The following is a 20,538-nucleotide window of genomic DNA, read 5'->3' as shown; positions in this document are numbered from 1 at the left end:
CGCTAGAAAGCGGTACCTATTTATCTACTTGCACTTTAGGGATGCTTTCGAACTGCTAGGTGGGCAGGAGCTGGGACTGTAGACGGGAGCTCACCCCGCCGCGGGGATTCGAACCGCCGACCATGCGATCGGCAAGCCCTAGGCGCTGAGGATTTACCAACAGCGCCACCCGTACCACTGTATAATTTTTTAATTTGAAGACTGGAATATAAAGTCATCAAGACTGGAATATAAAGTCATCAATTTCCTTGTGCCTGTCTAGGATGGCATGCTTCATGACAGCTATTTTCTGCTTAGCATGGCTGTGATACTGACTGGATAATAATTGCTGCTGTTTAACCTAAACATTTCCTTCCTCAATTTAAGGTGTTTTTCTCTTGGAACCACAGCTAGCCTTTGTTCTTCCTGTGGCTTATAGCAGCTACATAGGCATTCAAAAATTGTTTTTATATTGAACCCCTCCTATATTGTGCTCTTGCTCCTTTTAACTGATCTGGCCATTCTGTTTTTCTTCTCTATGTGTTTGGAATGACATTTGATGAGACCTAAATGGCATTACCGTTCTCCCTTCTTTTAAACGCTGCCTCAAAACTCTCCTCTTCTATGAAGCCTTTGGCTTAACCATACAAGTTCTCACACCCAGTTGAAAGGAAATCTAAGCAGTATAACAGTACTTGTACATATTTTGCCCCTGTGATCCTTGCCTCTTTCCCCTGCTGTCAAAGCATAAATCTTAAACTCCTTCGGCCAGGGATATAACATTTAATCTGTGCATCCAAAGAACTCTGATATGAATTTACCAACAAGCAAACTGAGGTCGAGACCTATATAGTGGCAGTAGCTGTATCCCAGTTCTTAGCCACATCTCCACAGGAAGATGCTTCTTCAGTTAAAAGGTGCACAACCTACTCTAATAGAGTGCTGCTGCCAGCAGACAGAAAAGCCTCTAGTCTCACTGGGGCTTCTGCAACGGAGTCCTCTAAGGACAGCAGTCCCACAACTTTGAGGACAGTTCCAGCTCCACATTTGGAAGGGCACTAACTACAAACTCATCTTGTGGAAGTGCATCTGTGGCTGGCACTGTTTTCCCTTCATCTTCTGGTTTGGAGATACCGACTTCATTCCCAGAAGAATTGCTGGGGGTGGAATGCTTTGTATTTTATAATTTTTAACAGTGTAAGCCACCTTGAATCCCAACTTGGGAGAGAAATGTAGTATAAGATATATTAAACAAATAAATAAGGGGATTCTTAATTCATGGTCATGACACCTCCTCTCCCCCTCCCTCCCTCCTCCTGCTCTTTCTTTCTTTATTTATTTCAAAAAAGCAAAATCAGGCTATACCCTTAAAGTGCATTCAGAGCACATTTCCCCATCAAAGAATTCTAGGCAGTGTAGTTTGTTAAGGGTTACTGGGAATTGTAACTTTGTGAGGGTTACTGTGTCCAGAATTCTTTGGAAAAGTTTGTAATACTGATTGACATAGTTGCCTCTTAGCTACACAGGAATAGCTTGGCTGAGGTGTGAAAAGGAATTGTGTGGGTGTGCAGCTGGAGAACCTGGCCCCAAATCAACTTAGTTCCACTGCTGTTGTTTTTAAGCACATGTGTTTTGTTTGTGTTTTCAATTATGCACCCCTAATCTATCTCAGGAATCAAGAGAGCTCCAAAAGTTTTATCAGGCACAGAAGTGGCTGGATAATTTATAAGAACTGACCTCCCTCTCATAAGACAGTTTTCCCTTCTGGAGCAGCAAGCAAATGCTTTTGCAATTGCTTTGATCATAGCTTAATTTAAAGGTGTGTTATTTCTGCATATAATGATTTCCTATTTTATTAAACTGAAGGATTAGCATAGCATACTTTATGACACTTAAATAACGTATGTTTATCTTGAAAATCTAAAGCACCACACATAATTCAACTGAAAAAATATTAAGATAATATTCAATATTTTAACATCATGTGTACGTGAAACTGATTTCACTGAGTCAGGATATTGCTCCATCTAGCTCAACAAGGTTTCAGGCAGAGACAGCAATACCATGTCAGTTCTCAGTCTCCTTTTTTTTAAATAAAGATGTCAGGAATTAAACCCTGCAACTTCAGGTTGCAAAGCATATGCCATACCCCTGAGTTGTGGACCCGCCACAACTGAGACCAAGCAGAAACCCAGGAAATTTGAATATGACTTTCTTTGATCCAATTTACCAAACACTGCTATTATGCAACTTCCTCTCAATTCAGTGGAAGAAGTCAGTTCTAAGGAAATAAAGTGATTAGGCAGCAGTCACTGGTGGATTGCATCTTTTGAGTTCATCAGTACCATAGACTTACATGTAAACCTGCAATCTTCACTACCTCTCTTTTGTCTTTTCCAAGACAGGGGCAGGTTATCAATTCATACCCTTAGACTTAGTCCCACACAGCCATTATTTAAACAATATTATCTCTCATCATATTTCTTCTTATGCAGTGAAAGTGGCCCCAGTGTTTCCTATATAATGCCAAGATAAACCCTCCACAATCCCCAAGATTAACTGGGTTTTTTTTTGAAGAACATAAGACGAACACTTCTAGATGAGGCCAAAGACCCATCTCATCCAACTTCCTGTTCTCACAGTGACCAGTCAGATACTTATGAGAAGCCTAGAAGCAGGACCTGAGTGCAGCAGTGCTCTTCCCACTTAGGATCCCCAGCAACTGGGATACGGTGGAGGTAGAGCATAGCCACCATGGGTAATAGCCATGATAGTAACTGATTTTTGGTGAAATTATCATGGTTATTCTTTCTGTTACATCATTTGAGTAATAAAAAAATTACATCATTTGAAAGCCCACAATAAAAATTTATCTAGGAGACATCCCTACCCCTATCCCAATGAAATCGGGGTTTCAGTCTGAAAAAAATATATTTTGCTAGGTAACATGTCATTTGATTCAATTTTGTTTATTTTTCAGATAAAAAATGCAATTTTATAGTACCTAGAGAGCAGTTATTCCTGGTAAGGTAAAGTACCATGTGTTGCTTAGTACAATAAAAACCTTTGTATGAATGTGTGTGTTTCTCCAAAGGCTTATGCTGTATTAAGTTTTAAATAAATTTTTGCTTCTTTAGAATATTGTATTACTAAAACTTTTTGCATAACATTCACTCTGTTTTGATTCTCAATTCTTACAGCTGTCATGCCCACTGCCTTACCTCAAACTCCCTTTCCCTGCTGCTACGAAAGCTCTCAAACTCCTACCTTCAATTCATGTAGCATTTTCCTTTGTACTTCGGGGTCCAGATATGGCTGATAAATAACATCTCAGGAGAAGAAAGCATGCCGAAGGGTGTTGTATTTTCCCTCTTGGAACACATAGTGATCTTCTGCGATCACCAGGAGCCTTACACAGCTTGGTAGTTTTTCTGCATGTGTGCTGCACTTGTTTTTCCTCTAGTAAATTACTCACAAAGTTTCTGCTTCTCTTGGCAAGCCAAGGCTAGCTCCTCCCTTTCTCTGTTTACAGCCAGTTTCAAGAAACAGGAGGCTGATCTCAGAGGGGAGTGTTTCCTGACATTACACTCTGCTGAGTGTTGGCTGCTTCTGATTGATTGGTAGAAAGGGAGATGTTCCTGGAAGACTCCAGTTTGGTGTTCAGTTACAGTTGCTCTATCTCTCTCTCCCCCCCCACCCCCCCACCCCACTAGCTGCCTGCCTTTTTCCAATTCCGCCGGGTTAGTTTACTGCATTCTCAGTAGAAAGCAGTTTTGCCCTTAGCTGGCAGATTCCATTGAAGGTATGAAATGTCTTACGGGAAACTGTTATTGGGAAAATCAGTTTTCTCTTTTGATTTTTTTGAGGTTAAGATATTCTGGGCAGCAGGGCTTAATTCCACTGATATTTTTTTATAATTAAAACATATCTTAGCATTGTGTATATAGATCTTGACAATGAACAATTCTAAAAGTTTTTAGATATGCTATAAGCCGCCCAAATTGGCTGAGGTATAAATAATGATGATGACAATGACAACAACAACTAATAGCTACTAGCCAAGATGGCTATATTAACTCTTCTGTTGGACGCAGTAGGTGCCTCTGGATACAAGGTGCTGGGAATTATAAACAGGGCAAATCTTTCTATGATGGTTTTACTCCGTTTCTCTGTCTCTCTGTCTCTCTCTCCACCCCCTCCCCGCCCCCCATTTCAAAATCAGTTTGCAGTTTAACAGGGGGAAGGTGCAGAATCATTATGAAAATTCATCAGCATTTTACTCTGCATTTCTCCTAATATAACCCTTTTGTGTGCAATTTACAAGGATAATATAATGCATTTTTGTATGTGGTTCATAACATGCTTATAGGCTTATCAGATTCAACTAGTTGGCCGTTGTGAGGGCAAAATGCTCAGCAATATATGATATGGCTTTGGTCAGATCCACCAGGGCTCATCTCAATTTCTTATTTTAGTAATTTTGTTATATTATCAAGAGTACTGTATATCCAAGTGTATATACAGAGAATTACTGTACTAGGAATGAAAGAGTTGCACTGACTCCCTTAAGGGTCTCTGTTTATTTGTTTAGAATATTTATATAGCACTTTTCTATTTTAAAAAAAAGTTCTCAAAGTGGTTTACATGGTACAAGGTGGCATTAAAAATGTTTCAATGAAGTTGTTTACAGTCTCAGCATGGGCAGGCTTCCACATGTAGATCCTCCACCCTAGAACAAAGAAGCAGACTCCCTCACCATATGCCAGATGTTTACTCAGATTCAGGATGTCTTGGCCTTGGTAATGGGGCAAAGAGCAAACCCTGGTAGAAAGAGCTATTATCTCCTTGCCCCACACCAAATCTGAGAGGCAGCAGCAGTGTCTAGGTCAGGAAGTCAAGATTGTTCCAGACTCACAGATCTTCTCACAGACAACTGATTTGAGGACAGTTGATGAAGTTGCCCCTTTTCCTTGCTGACATCACTGGCTGTTTCGGTCTGCAGTGGAATTAACAGTAGTCCCTCGCTCGACGTACACCCGCTTGATTAGATCTTGCATTAGTCAAAATGGAATTTTGGGCTTTGAATAGCTGACAACTATGCCACATCATAAACCATTTCTGAAACTACTGACACTTTCAAACTGAGCAGATTGAGTGTTGTATGTTCTGCTCTTTGAAAAAAGTAGTCTAAAGTTTGTTTAAAGTTATGGAACTAGTTTCATGATTCTTCGTAGCCTGACCAATGTCCAGCTAATGTCGTTAAACCTGGCTCATACAAAACTGTTGCTGTGCTTTCATGTCACCCACAAAGCAGCCTAATCTTAAGATTGCAAAAGATAGGATTTGCCAAGGGTTAGACAAGAGTAATGGCACAAAAGTCACTGATATGCTGGTGTTTCAGAAATGGCATGAAAGGGTTTTCAGCAGAAACATGCATGACAAAAAGGTTAGAAATTGGTTGCCTGATAGCGCCTTATAATTGTTCGGGCTAATTAAAACACTTACTGAAATGCAGCTGAAAGGTTTACCATTAAAAATGAAGCTAATAATCATTAAAACACAAGCACAAACACTGCACTCTTTATTAGGCAGTGACACAAGGCTATGAGAGAATTTGCTTGTTGCTTTGTGTGTATGTGTGTGCTCTGTAGCATACTAAGCAGACTTACTATTCAACCTCCAATATACATCATGGATAATTTTCAGGATAGTTGTTTAACAAAAGCGAACTCTTGGGATTTTTAGCTGCATGATCTTTAGATTCTTTTGACTTTTATTTAACCCTCACTTAACAAACATATATTTTACATGTAGTACTCACTAGAGAATTAAAAACATTAAATGGCAAACTTGTAGCTGTGCTCAAGTATGTCATGTATTCATGTTACCAATGTGGCACCCTCCAATTGTTGGACTGCAATTCCCATTGTCCCTAGCTTTGCCCTTACTAGCTGGGGCTCATGGGAACTATACTCCAGCAACATCTGGAAGGCACCACATTGGCTACCCTGTTTTACATAAATAGTGAATTTTCTTTTCCTGCATTTATTGTACAGAACCTAGTCAATTTCAGTTGCTATAGGGCTCTGTGGTACAGCACATGTTCTGTGTCATGTAATAGGGAGGGCAGATTGGGCAATAGGATAATCTTTCACTTGCAGATGGATGAGTCACAATTACTTATAACACAGGTATTTAATAGATGAGTTTTTTTTTTTATTTTAATAAGTGCAGTAGAAAATCCTGCTTGGTCAAGGGTGTTGGCATGAATAACCTACAAAACTTTTTCCCAAGCCTGTCATTTATTATTGCATGGTGGCGCCTGTGACCAGTTTGACTGGTGGGAGGTTGCAACCATCAGTATCATATAATGGAGATTGTGCAGTGTGGGTGAAAGCAAACAAGCTATTTTCCAGTGTAGTATTCCATGGTTGTTGTTTTTTTAAAAAAATATTGCCAAATTATGCCTCCTCCTTTTGTTAAAGGTAAAGGGACCCCTGACCGTTAGGTCCAGTCGCGGACGACTCTGGGGTTGTGGCGCTCATCTTGCTTTACTGGCCGAGGGAGCTGGCGTACAGCTTCCAGGTCATGTGGCCAGCATGACTAAGCCGCTTCTGGCGAACCAGAGCAGCTCACGGAAACGCCGTTTACCTTCCCTCTGGAGCGGTACCTATTTATCTACTTGCACTTTGACATGCTTTCAAACTGCTAGGTAGGCAGGAGCAGGGACCGAGCAACGGGAGCTCGAACCCCGTTGCGGGGATTCGAACCGCCGACCTTCTGATCGGCAAGCCCTAGGCTCTGTGGTTTAACCCACAGTGCCACCCGCGTCTCTTCCCATTTTTAATTTCGTTTGTTTTTCATCCTTGGGGAACATCCAGGAGCATGGAACCCAATACACTTAGAACTTAATGAGGTTAATGGAACCCAGCCTGAAATTGTTGTGTGGTGAAGAGCGGGTAAGAAATGCTTTAAACAAACAAACAAAAATAACTTAGAGGGGATATGGATTGGAGTAACGGGGAGTGAGAAGAGTTAAGCACCAGTTCTGTGCTCTAAAGTTCTCCCTCCCAAAGCAGATTTTCATTTTTAGCCAGTGTTTGGACTCAGCTACATGTTTGTGTAAATGTGTGATTACACTTTAGTAGTTCTCATTATCTCCTAGTCCAATCTTGGCAGGTAAATTTGGTGTAATTTGCTGTTAACATTTGAAATCACTTTTTCCTGGTTGTTGATCTCTTTAATCTCCTTGTGCATCTTCCACTGCTCCTTAATGAGGTTGGCCTAATTCTATGATTCTATGAACTGTCATGTACATTACAAAGGTAGTGGAAGATCGATGCAAAGAATGCCTTTATCTTTCTTCAGATTAGAAAACCATTCAGAAAATATACTGTCACAGATCTGGTGTAACAGGGTTTTTTTTTGGGGGGGGGTGTACGATGACGACCTATAACTGCCAGAGTTAGTGAATGTTACAAATAAATAAATGGTAGAATTTAGATAATGTTTGGAGTAATGAAAGGAACATGCCAGACCAGTGAAGAATACAGGCTGAACCAGTTCTCCTGTTCAGGACATCACTGATAGCGATGCCATTAAGAACACAAGGAGAACTAAGTACTGGGCCATTAAAGAAACATTGACCATGCAGCTGCTGTTTGTCCCCCTCCCATCTGTGTTATTTAGCAGAAGAAATACCAGAGTTGGGAGGGGGAGGTTACAGGAGGTGTGGTATCAAACAGGAAGAATGTGGTCCTTTTGAAAAAAGAGGTCTGGATAAGGGGGGGGGCGAGCAGGCACATGGGGAGGAGTTGCTTGGACCAAGGGTTCTTGGGAAGAAGAAGGGCAAAGCCAAAACTCCAGGCAGAGACCCTGTGAGGTAGAACCAGATTGACAGGCTAGGAAAGAGACCCAGAGATGGTGTGCAGGATGTTTTGGACTCCAATGCTGCATGGCTGTGGGGAACAAGCCCTGCTTGAGATGTACTGCTCTGAACTCTCTCCAGAGTAGATCCAGATGTAAATATGTGTACAATAAACCATATTGCTTAAAGACACTGCCTTGATCTCCCAAAAGAAACACGATCCCAGGTGAGCACCTAGACCCCCCCCCCCGGAATATTGCTACCACTTGGCAGAAATTGGGGGGTGGCACAGAACTTTAGTAACAATACTCTTCTGCCCTCATAAATTTAACTTAATTGCAGAAACTTCACAGAAGCAAAACAGGCAACTGCTTTAGCAAAAGAGCAGGTGACTGAGACAGCCTAGCAACCTGAAGTACAAATGGATAAGAACGAGCCAGATTGATCTCTGAAAGAGATGCTGTAAGCAACAAATAATCTGTATATTGTAGGATTTTTCTTCTTTTCTCTGAATCACCTTTCAACTTTCAGTTTCATCAATCTATATTAAAAATAGATGAAATCTGGTGAGATCTGACATGGTTCACTTGAGATGTGTGCTGACACAAATCATTGTTCCGAGGCAATTCAAATCTCCCAAATTGTTGGCCACATTAGCTTCAGTGTGAGAAATGATGGTACTGTTGATTTTATTGCAGCTTGGCTGTTATTTCAGAACTGAATCTGCCTCAATGAATTTGGCACAGCAGAAGCAACAGTTCATTTACTAACCCAAACTCCATTTGTTGAAACTTTGTGAGTTTAGACTTTGTGAGTGGAGAAAGAAGTGAAACTTGGCATCAAGGGAACATTTTCCATAGATATTCTTTTGCCAGTTGGAAAAGATTCACAGGCGGCACAGATGGTGCTTCTCCTGGAAACCATTATGCTGTGCTACTTCCTGTCAATAAAACAAGTGAAAGTCGACCTAGTGACTTATCAGCAATGCATTATGCTGGCTGCAGTGGAGTTTCCTGTTGAGAAATGGGCTCATATTCTGTGGCCCCAGAATGCCAGGACTGGTAATGCATAAATACTTCCAGGAAATACATTGAAACAGGATATTTTTCTCCCGTTGGTGTTCATAATAAGGATGGTTGCTTTGGTTTGCATTTCTGGTCTTGAATGTTCAGGGTAGCCACTTTGTGGCTGAAATTACTAGGAAGCGTGCTAATTCCCAATCCATACTCTCTTTACTTAATCCCTAGCAGAGTTTGTAGCCTTAAGTGTTCTTACTTTATTAAAGTGTGTAAATGGAAGTTAGTTTCATTGATTTTACTGAACATTTCTTCCTATTATATTTAGTAGGTTACACCTTTAGTAACCTTTAACCGTGAATTAGAGTGCAATTTCCCTAGCAACTATTTTTTGTTCTTCATTATTTCTAATGGTGCAGACAATAGCAACATAATTAGGAAGTAACATCACCCTTGGTCGGGCAAATTAAAGGACAGATCAGGCAAAATATGGGACATGTTGGGGCAGGGAATTTGGGGGTTACAAATTACCTGGTGCAGAAATGACTTCAAAGCAATCCATTACAATGGCACACAGGGGTTACAGTGGTTTATTCAATTAAAAAGAAAACCTATCACTCTCCGTCCCACCCACCTCTGCCCATGCAAAAACACTCATACCCAATCCCTCTGCTCTCCACTGAATGGACAGACCAGGCGCAACCCCTCTTCACTCTCTGACGCTGAGTCTCTGAATCTCCATCTTCGATGCACCTGCCTCTGCCCATGCAAAAACTCTTTCCCCCCATTCTCCATCAGGGCCGTGCAAACCCCTCTCTCGCTCTCTGAGTCTGACCCATCCCATCCCCTCTGTCCACGCAAAACCTTTCTCTCCCACACTGGACCAGGGCCCTGCAACCCATCCACACAAAACCTGAGACTCCACCATAGCAGGCCTGTGCACAGCAAACCCCATCTCTCATGATCCGTGACCCATCTCTACCCACGCAAAAACTCAAATGCCTCCTCCTGGCCCCACCCTCTGCCCATGTCCTGCGACAGCTCTCACTCTCACTCTTGGCTCTCCTCCTCCTGGACCCCTCCTCTGCCCGCACAAACTCCTGCTCAGGCTCTCACTCCCCTCCTCTCACTGGACCCACCCTCTGCCCAAGCAGCTTTGAGGAGGAGGAGGAGGATGAGCTGGAATACATGAAAATGGGGCCCCGTTTGTCCAGAAAAAGGACAAACCACATTTTTCTAGGGATGGGTTGCAACCTTACTGGGAAGCTGATTGAAATGTTTCTAAACGTTAGATGAAATGTTTCTAAATGTTAGATCCTTGAAGTAGGGACAGCTGGTGAAGTTAATCATCCAGTATTAACCATTTTCTTTTTCAACAAGTCTCTTGTTAATGTTATTCATGTATTATTATTACTTGAAATTTCTTGTGCATCTTCCTTTCCACTGTCGGTTTAACTGAAGTCCTTTGTAATTTATGCCCACATGTTATTTCACTAGTTGCATAAATGTTCTTTGTCCATGAGCACTATTATTATTATCATTATCATTATTATTATACCCCATCTTTTCCCCTGATGTGGACTATTTCCCTGATGGGAATATCTTTTCATTAAAGCATAAGCTTAGTATTTTTATATATAATTTTTACATAATGGGGGGAATCTCTATGCGGCTTCTGAGCAGTGTGCAGAAACTTAAATATTTAAGTATTGCTTTCCATTCACCAGAGATTAAATAGTACTCAGTGGGTTAACTCCCAAAATCCAGTCGCTTTCAAGCTTTGAATTAATATAATAAATAAATTTGTTAAAGCTGTTGGTCCTCACAGGATGGTTGTGGTGTAATTAGGATGTATACTATGATAGATATATAAATCAGATTGATATCAATGCTTAAGCTGTCAGACTTACACAAACCTATATTCCTCCATTGAGAGGTATGTGGAATTTTACCTGCTAAAGGGGTATGGTATTGTTGGTCTGCAGTAGTTGCTAAGTTCCAAATTTTCCTTTACAAAAGGGCTTCATTTGTAAACTAGTTCTGCAGGAGTGCATGGCTCCTGTCAGGCACATTTTTCTTTTATAAAAGAGCTGTTTGTTTCAGACACAATTGATTTTCTGCTACCAATCATTATTTGAACCAACAATCATATAATGTTTACCAGTAAGACTATTCATACCTGCATTTAAACATACTGTACACAAATATTTCCGTTCATCTTTGACTCCTGAAGTCAGTTAGATAATATTTCTGTATATTTCAATTGGAAACTAAAGAGCAGGTATTCAGAACATTTTTGTAATTTTGTCTCTTTAGCTTTTTTAAGGATTTATATAGAGGATCTAAGGTTCTGTTATTAATTGCTTAGCTCAGACCACTTCTGGGGGGAGTCTGCTGTACCAAAAATAACAAAGCTGGCTTTGTAGCACCTTAAAGACAAAAAAAATGATTATGGTACAACGTTTTGTGGACTAGAGTCATAAAATCATAGAACTGTAGAGTTGGACTAGATGAGGGTCATCTAGTCCAGCCCCCTGCAATGCGGGATTAATTTATTAGTTGACTTAAAAATAAATCTTTAAGGTGCTACAAGATTTAGCTGTTTCAGCCAATACTTCTTTTGAGTCTTGCTTAATACTACAGTAGACATGCAGATACCAGACTTAAATGAATACTTCATATCTGTGTCTATCGTTCATATATATTGCGAAACAGGATTAAAAGTTCTTTTGATTCTATGTTAGCATTAAAATACCAAGGCAAGTCTGTTACAATCTAATGAAGTTTCATCTTTTGCTAACCATCTCTTCTAATGACTTAATAAAAATGCAGCTGGATTGCTGACTCTAACTTATTGCAACATCAAATGTAAAATCACAGCTTTGTAATATTTTGTGTACCATTATATTTCTTCCTTAAATCTGTTGGTATAACCTTGTATTTTATGAATGACAAAATAGAAGGTATTAAAGTTACTGATCCATTTTAATGTATATAATACATATTTCTAGAAAAATTGCAGTAAAGAAAGTTGATCTAAGGTTAGATGAAGTTTAATTAGATATAAGATCCATAGTATTGAAACAAAGATATCTACATACACAATTTCCTAACAGATTACCTTTTTTAAAAAATTATGAATCATCTCACAGGTGCTTACTGCCTTCTGATGCAGAAGTTCTGTGCTTTTGCTCATTAACCGTTGCCTGTATTATAGCAAAAACAACACCCTTTAATTCCCTTTGTTTTAAAAACCAAGCTACAAAGCAGCGTAGCTGAACACTCACCTGGTATGCACTACCTTGCCTCAGAGTGAAGTATGTAGGCTTCTTAATAGCAGGCAGAAACATTTTGCTCCTCAAATTGGAACTTTCTCAGAGTAAGTTCAGCAAAAGCTCCAGTGTCTCATTTCTGTAAAGGGTAAACAATAGCTGAGCTTAGGAGAACGCTGACTCCACCACATCACTGTTGTTAGTGACACTGAACTCCATGTATTCACGTGACCTCCCCCAACACATACACACACAGCATAATCCTTTAAGCTTCAGCTGTACTCTCCGATTGGCAGAGAGGTCTGTTACAAAATCAAGCCCTCCACAGTGATATCTCTAAGTGATTAAGTCAGGAGGGTGAAGGGGCATTAATCATGAGGTCTGATTACTGCCCTGAGGCTGATTTGCCTCTGCAGCAGTATAGAGAGAGTCCTGAACGCGCGCTGTATTTTTTTAAAAGGCATCACATTTAAAAGGCATTTTTCTAGTTAGAGAACTGTTAAACCTCTGACAGTTTCATAATAAAACCATTATCAAGTGCACACAGGCCACGGGACCACAATAGGGAATAAGCATTGAAGCTGTCTTAACTGAGTAGTCTTGTTAAAAAATAGGAATACTGAGGCATGTACATTTCCTTTGCAGATTATTCCAGGAAAGTTCTTTTTTAAAAAAGTCAAACATAGCAGCATTACCTTATTAATAGAAACATAGCCTTAGGAAGAACAGTATTCTAAAAAGGAACTTACAATTTTACAGTGTAACGAGGATTTCAAAGTACAATGCAGTACAACAGCAGGATTATTTAAACCAAAACTATACTACTGTATATTATTTCTGCTTATTAAAATTGCCTTTTTGTGGGTTTTAATTTTACTGTATGCTGCCTAGAAGCTCAGTTAAGCCTTCGGAGGTTTCTTGTTTGGCCCTCAATAACAGCCACTGCTGTGAGAAATATGCTGCCTCTTCTTATGCACCTTCAGGGTTCCCCCCACCACCAGAACTCACTGGAACTCAGTTCCGGCATCTCTCAGGTCAGTGCCATTGCCATTAAAGAGTATGAGGGAGGTGTTCATGTTGAGTTCTGGCACCTCCTTTTCTAGAAAAATACAGTGGTACCTCGCAAGACGAATGCCTCGCAAGACAAAAAACTCGCTAGACGAAAGGGTTTTTTGTTTTTTGAGCTGCTTCGCAAGACGATTTTCCCTATGGGCTTGCTTCGCAAGACGGAAACGTCTTGCAAGTTTGTTTCCTTTTTCTTAACACCGTTAATACAGTTGCGACTTGACTTCGAGGAGCAACTCATAGAACGCGGTGTGGTAGCCTTTTTTGAGGTTTTTAAAGACTTTGGTGATTTTTGAAGCTTTTCCACAACTTTCCCGACACCGTGCTTTGCAAGACGAAAAAAATCACAAGACGACAAAACTTGCGGAACGAATTAATTTCGTCTTGCGAGGCACCGCTGTAGCACTGTGCACATCACTTGCCATTGCCATACCTTGAATGTTGGACAAAGCATCCTCAGTACACTTTATGTATTGTATATGAGGAGTGGAAACAGAATTTTCCCTCTGACCTCAGGTGCTCCATGCAAAATGAAAATGACTGTGCTGTTGCAATGGTTGGCATTTGGCAGGTCTTAGAAAATACCAACCCTTGGCACTGTCTGGAGACAGGCATGTGGGTTCAGACACATACATTGCAACAGGCCCTGTCAGTGGCTTCTTCCTCAAAAGCTCTGATGCACAGGCTCTTTTACTGCCTTTTATCCTGCCTGAACACCAGCAGAAGACTGGCTCCCTTTTGCCTGCATCTTGGCTCAAATAGGGAAGATAAATTGAAGTGTATAAGGAGTGGGCATGGTCAGAAGCTGTGTTGTTCATGCTGGGAAGAGGGTGTTAAAAAAGCCAGTGTCCTTGATCCTTGAGGCTTTGCTGCATTGAAAATATGGTCCCAGTTTAAAAATTAGTTGCCAACCAGGGCTTTAGAATAAACTCATTCCCTTTTTTATTGGATTCCATATTCCCAGACTCAGTGGCGTAGCGTGGGGGGTGCCAGGGGTGCCGGCCGCACCGGGCGCAACATCTGGGGGGGGCGCGCTCGCTGCCTCCGGAGTCGCCGAAGAGCCTCGGGCGCAGGCTGTAGCGGAGCCGCATGTCTCGCGGAACCGCCAAGCTGTGCGCACGTCCGGCCTGAAGGCGCCCGGCAGGCAGCGGCTCTCAGCGCTCGCCGCGGAGGACGCGCCAGGCAGCCCCTCTTCACAGCCCCGCCTCCGCCGGTGCTGCTGCAGCTGCTGGGCAGTTACATTTTCCTCGCCTCTCTGCCCCCCTCCTCCTCCTCCGGGCAAGCGGCGTCGTTTGGGCGGCAGCGCCAGCGGCAACTCACGGGTTAGGGGGGGCGCAAATTACTTGCCTTGCCCCGGGTTAGGGGGGGCGCAAATTACTTGCGTTGCCCCGGGTGCTGAGAACTCACGCTACGCCGCTGCCCAGACTCAAGATTTTTCAGTCAGATTTTAAAATGGAGCAGTGTTGCATGCAGAAGGTCCCACATTTAATTCCCAGCATACGAGTTTTTAGAAGAAGGATTTCTGAAAGAGACTTTCTGGCCCTGCTATGTGACACCCTGGAGAGCCATTGTCAGTCAGAGTAGACGGTACAGAGTAGATGAACTAATGGTTTATATGCTCTTCACATGTTGGTTTTTCAGTTGTTTAAAATGAATTAAGTTGAACCTCTTAACATATTTTTGTGTGCAGCTTATTCTACCATTCTGACAGTTTTACTTACTCTTAAGCCATGTCTTCACAATATGAAAATTACCAAAATAAGTTTTTGCTAGCAGCTGAGTAGCAGAATCTTATTGGTTACTCACTCATACACATGAGCTGGAATGTGTGCAGAGGAGGGAGACCAAGATGATAAAGGGTCTGGAAATCAATGGTTGAGGGAGTTGGGTATGTTCTAGTCTTCAGTTATCTGAAGAGCTGTCACATGGAAGATGGAGCAAGCTTGTTTTCTGCTCCTCCAGTGGATAGGACCAGAATCAATTAATTCAAATTTGAATTAAAAAGGGAGAGATTTTGTCTAAACATTAGAATGAATTTTCTGACTATGGGAATTGTCAACATTGGAAGGTGGTAGGCTCCTTCATTTGAGGTTTCTAAACAGAGGTTGGATGGCCTTCTGTCTGTGATTCTTTAGCTGTCATTTCTGCATTGCAGGGATTTGGACTAGATGACATTAGTCAATGTAGTAACATTGGCTTCCTGTTCTTTGGCATTATTTGATTTGTGTTGGGAGAGTTTAGGTGTTGGTGTCAATTTTGTATCATTAACAATGATTTGTGAACAATCAGTTGTGTAATATAATATTCTCTGGGTTTTTTTAATTGATGCAAACATTAATTACACCATATAGACTTTTAGGAATTGTAGTAATTTATATATGGAGAGAGAGAGCGTGTGTGTGTGAGCGAGCTACTTCAATATTACAGGTGGGGTTTAAAAATTACCCAACTGTGTTGTGGCTCTATGTTTTGAAAGAGGCATATTGATGTGAAGGATGCCATCGTTTGTGGATTCTTCACAGTGTAGATGAGGTGACAGTAACGAGGGTTGGGAACAGGAGTCATACTCCCTTGACAACTTAACTATTGGATTTGAAACTACTGCTGCTTCTCCTAACTGTTGTCCTAGATTATATTTTGTTGACTTTTTTGTTTTTGTTTTAATAGTTCCATCATTTGTTTTAATAGTCCCATAGTTACCTCACCTCTTGAAGCAGTCACTTTCTAAAAGTATAAGTGAGGCTGTGCAACAAAATATTGCTGTGGTGAGGATGTGTTTCTGTTTTCTGGCTTCTCCACCACTGGGAGGATGGCTGGGACCCTTGAAGGTGTCCAGAGTGGAAAAACTGTCCCAAATAAGGAACCCTTGAAGACCAAGGTCATGTTGGCTGCCAGTAGAGTCTATGGCCATGTAATGAGCTCTGGCTGAGACTCAGGTCATGTCTTTGTTTGACTTTGATTCTGCACTCCTTCTTTCCATCCTCTTGTTTTCTCTATTTGGGAGGTGGGGTGGTATTCCCTCTCTTTTTTGTACTTCAAAGCTCAGCATTCACCTGAGCCTGCTGATAATTTTCTTTTGTGAGTAGGTGGTGCTGTTTTGGCTACATAAGGATCGGTGCTAACCCCAAGATGGCATATGCGCTGGGGAAAAAGTAATAGCTAGAGTCTTGTGGCTACCTAGAAGATAAGCAGATTTAGTGCCAAGCTTTTTATGAGATGCATGAAGTGTATCCTCAGTTGGCAAATATATAGCCAAATATGTGCATAAAGGGGGCAGGAAGTCAACAATAAATCCCCAAAGCCAGGAAATGTATTGGATAGTGGTGGGTCTGCAACATTTATGTACAGCTCAGATCCATGCAAGAACACATTCACAACACTTTGCTAATACTATCTTCTCCAAAGGTTCACAGAGGGCATTCCTAATCCTCAGGATGAATGCCCCCTTCTGGAGCATGTAGGCAGAACAATTCATAATTACTTCACCAAGGGTTAGGGTGACCTTGACTCATAAACTGACTCTACCTAGTTAGCCATAATGTTGGACTATAGTGGTGATTCTAGGAGCCAAACTCCATAGCTCCAAGCCCTTTGAACAAGTGGTCACATTTTTCCTATTTTGCTCACATTTAGATGGTTTTTTTAGTGGCCATAACACCAGCCCACAAAGACTCGAGGCTGAGAGTGTTGTTAGTGGATCCAAACCACGTGTCTTCAGCGTGAAAGAGATAGGCCTGCAGCCATATTTCCCCTGATCCATAGATTCTAGATTTCTCTGCTCTCCTTTTGCACCAAGCCTGTTCAACAGTGGAACAGATTCCCACAAGAGGAGGTGAACTCTCCTTCCTTAGGGGTTTCTAAGCAGAGGTTGGATGGCCATCTGTCATGGATGCTTACCTGAGATTCCTGCATTGCAGGGGTTGGACTAGATCACCCTTGGTCCCCTCCAGCTCTAGGATTCTATGATTCTGTGATCCCAGGGAATAGAGCCGGCACAAGCTAGAAGTATGTGGTGCACTGTGGTTGTGGGTGTGCACTGCACTTCTATTTAGATTGCATGGAAGAGTACAAAGGTCAGAGGCTAGAGAAAGTAAGATGTCCAAATCCATATGGCTTAAAGAACACATACTCTTAGCCTATAAAGTGTTAGTGAAAGACCTACTAATGGGGTTATTGCTGCCCACTCTTTCTTGCAGGCAGCAGCTTCAGCGACCTTTGAGGGTGATATCCCTATTCTCAGTCAGTAAGTCAGTGTCTTATACTTAGTAGCCAATGACCATTACAATATAAATCATTAAAACAAATAATTGGAAGAGAAAGTTAAAACATACTGTTGTGAGGCTTTTTGGGGTGTGTGTGAGAGAGACCCCTCTAATCCCTTGATCTAGCAAGTGTTAAAAGCTAATCAAACCTTCTAATTCCTGAAATGGGCAGGGTAACTTCCTGGTGAGGCAATGAGGAATTAAGGGACTTGGTGCAAGATGGCAAATTGGTGGAGGGCCCTCCCCCTACAGAAAAAGCCAGAATGGAGAACAGAGTTTGGCAGTGATGTGAGCCAGAAGAAAAGCAGCAAGCTGGGGAGAGAGTCAGAGCAATTTTTGAAAGCAAGGTTTGATTTCTGTTTGAATCCAAGGCTGCGGCTGTGGGATAAACAAGACCCTTTGGGGGGTGTTATTGCTGTGAACACATCCATCACAGGCTCAAGTTGCGTAAGTGTGTAAATAGACCATATACAATGGAACCTTGGTTTTCGAATGTAATCCGTTCCGGAAGACTGTTCGACTTCCAAAACATTCAAAAACCGAGAACTGAAAGCGGAAGCCTCAATATAATAGGGAAACTCAAAACAGAAGCTGCGAGGCACGTTTGGCTTCCAAAAATTGTTCAAAAACCAAAGCAGGTACTTCTGGATTTTCGACGTTCGAAAGCCAAAACATGCGTCAACAGAGAGGTCAACAACTGAGGTTCCACTGTATCCTAAAGACACTACAGTCTCCACTAGGCCTTGTTCCAAAAGGAAACACAAACCCTGGGTATGTGTCTAGAACCCCTGGAGTCTCACACCACTCAGTGACTGGGGTGGCATGCAACAATACATTTTCAGAATTGCAAATTATTAAAGTTTATAATCACAAGGTTCCTCAAATTATTTAGATGAAAAAAGAACTCCTCTTTGGAAGAAGAGTTTGGATTTGATATCCCGCTTTATCACTACCCGAAGGAGTCTCAAAGTGGTTAACATTCTCCTTTCCCTTCCTCCCCCACAACAAACACTCTGTGAGGTGAGTGGAGCTGAGAGACTTCAAAGGAGTGTGACTGGCCCAAAGTCACCCAGCAGCTGCATGTGGAGGAGCGGAGATGCGAACCTGATTCCCCAGATTACGAGTCTACTTCTCTAACCACTACACCACACTGGCTCTCTGGAGCTTACTGTATACTGTTTTAGGTCAAAAACATATCCTGTGATTTTTCTTGCTGCTAGCACATATAAAGGGGCCTTATAGGTAACAAACCTGTCTGCATCAACCAGTAACTATCTTAATTTTGAAATAATCTGATTAACCTTCCAGAAAATTCTGTAGTGAATAGAAAAATACATCCCTAGGTGAATTATACAAAAGGCTCTACAGGATATGCTGCGCAGTGTCTTTGTTCTGGCCTGATTTACACACACAAAGATGGTCATTGGTTGGCCTATTAAAGAATTTACCAGTCCAATATTCTGTGGGCATAAGTTGAAATGAAGCTGAGTAAACATGTCTAATGGGTGCGAAAATTAATTCCCTTAGATAAGCAGCCTTTTGTGGTTTGTTTGAATTTTCATATACAAACCGCTGTGCAAATCTAATAATCAAATCAAATCAAATCATGAATCTTAACATAAGAAATATTACATAAGATATTACAGCTGAAACAGTTACAGCATTGTTCACAGGTTTCTCTGTTCTGGAGATCTAAAAACTACAGCTTTGCTAGATATTGATTTGGCCTTACTGAGAGTTTGTTTCCCAGTATAGAATCATGGATTGATTGATTGATTGATTGATTGAATGATTGATTTTATTTGTATATCACCCTTCATCCATAGATCTCATTGTGGTTCACAACATAAAAATACAAGAACAAAACACATAATAAAAACAAGAACAAAAACAAACCAATAAGAAAGCAAGAACTTTCCGCCCCTGTTAACAGGGTTGCCTCCACCTAGGAGATCTTTGGTGCCTTTGAGAAGGGGCATGTTATACACAATTCTCAAATACAGGACCATAGGATTGTGGAGTTGGTAGGGATCATCTAGTCCAACTCACTGCAATGTCTGCTCTGCTTTGCTTGTGTGCATTAAGAGAAAGCTTTTAGATTACTTCAGTTTTAAGTAATACACCAGGTTTCAGCTTAGATATGTATATTGTTGCATCTTTGGCATCTGTTCACATGTTTACTAAACATTACTAATAGAGTTTCTTGCTCTGCAGATGGAACACTTGGCCACTGAGTTCTGCAGCAGTTGTTGGGACAGTATGACTGGTCCTCAGGAAGCCTAGGAATATTACTGCTCTGTGAAATCAGAATTATTCATGCACTCAGGGAGCCTCTGAAGAAAATGGAAATGTTTTTGCCATGAATTTCTGTTCTCTGAGTCTCCCAGACGACATTCCACCCACCCTTCTTTCTGGGGCCGGCATATAACTTTCCACTAAGAATTAAAAGTATGGATTCTGCAAGTGCCATACATGTGAGAGGGGCCTCTACGGACTTCTGGGTTCAGTTCCTTTCTCACTTCTCTTTTCATACATTGTATTCATCATTAATAGTTGTATATGGGATTTGCTTTGAGGTAACTCACATACCAGTCGTGTGTTTTGATTCTGCGACCCCCCTTCCAGTTTGGGGTTAAGAGGTTGCTTGCTTTTCCATTCTAGATTAGAAGTCAGGGGAGCAATGGGAAATGATCCTGCTTAGGTGCTCCAGAAAGCGATGCCATCCTGATATGGACAACCACAGTTACCCCATTTCATGGTCTTTTGGCCCCACTAGTTACAGTTTCTTTCCTCTGTACCTGTGTGTATGTCTGCTAGGCTTTAAATTACCAGTGTATTTACTAGTCTTTAAGCTGTTATAAAACTCTGTTTTGTTTGTGCTTATCTAAGTGAGCCATCACATTTCTTTACCTACATAGCTTTCAAATGCAGCTCAAGGCAATTTTTTTTAACTCCTGTGCCTTTTCAGCTACACCATAAATTGCATTGGTCTTGCAAAAGCTTATCTTTGCTATTTTTTATGAGCCAAGAACATGCAAAAGTGGTAGCATTTGCTTCTCTGATTTTTATAGTGGAGC

At 41.3% G+C, this 20,538-nt stretch overlaps 2 protein-coding genes across 9 annotated transcripts in view; one reads left to right on the top strand and one right to left on the bottom strand.

Annotated features, from left to right (window-relative positions):
• The window catches only part of CHLSN (cholesin), a 140,110-nt gene that overhangs the window by 51,927 nt on the left and 67,645 nt on the right, over positions 1-20,538 (top strand). The gene's annotated exons all lie outside the window — the stretch shown is intronic.
• The window catches only part of GPR146 (G protein-coupled receptor 146), a 50,284-nt gene that overhangs the window by 6,527 nt on the left and 23,219 nt on the right, over positions 1-20,538 (bottom strand). For 4 of the 7 annotated variants that reach the window (XR_014213671.1, XM_082199886.1, XM_082199887.1 and 1 more), the window contains one exon: positions 12,150-12,273. The gene's annotated coding sequence lies outside the window, so the exon portion shown is untranslated. Of the gene's footprint in view, positions 1-3,200; positions 3,631-4,026; positions 4,709-12,149; positions 12,274-20,538 lie in introns of those variants that run through there. The other 3 variants (XR_014213670.1, XM_082199890.1, XM_082199889.1) reach the window with 3 other exon arrangements.

The sequence above is a fragment of the Podarcis vaucheri genome (assembly GCF_965113315.1).
Source record: "Podarcis vaucheri genome assembly, chromosome: 14".
Lineage (NCBI taxonomy): Eukaryota > Metazoa > Chordata > Lepidosauria > Squamata > Lacertidae > Podarcis > Podarcis vaucheri.
This window is presented reverse-complemented; position numbering and strand designations above follow the sequence as displayed.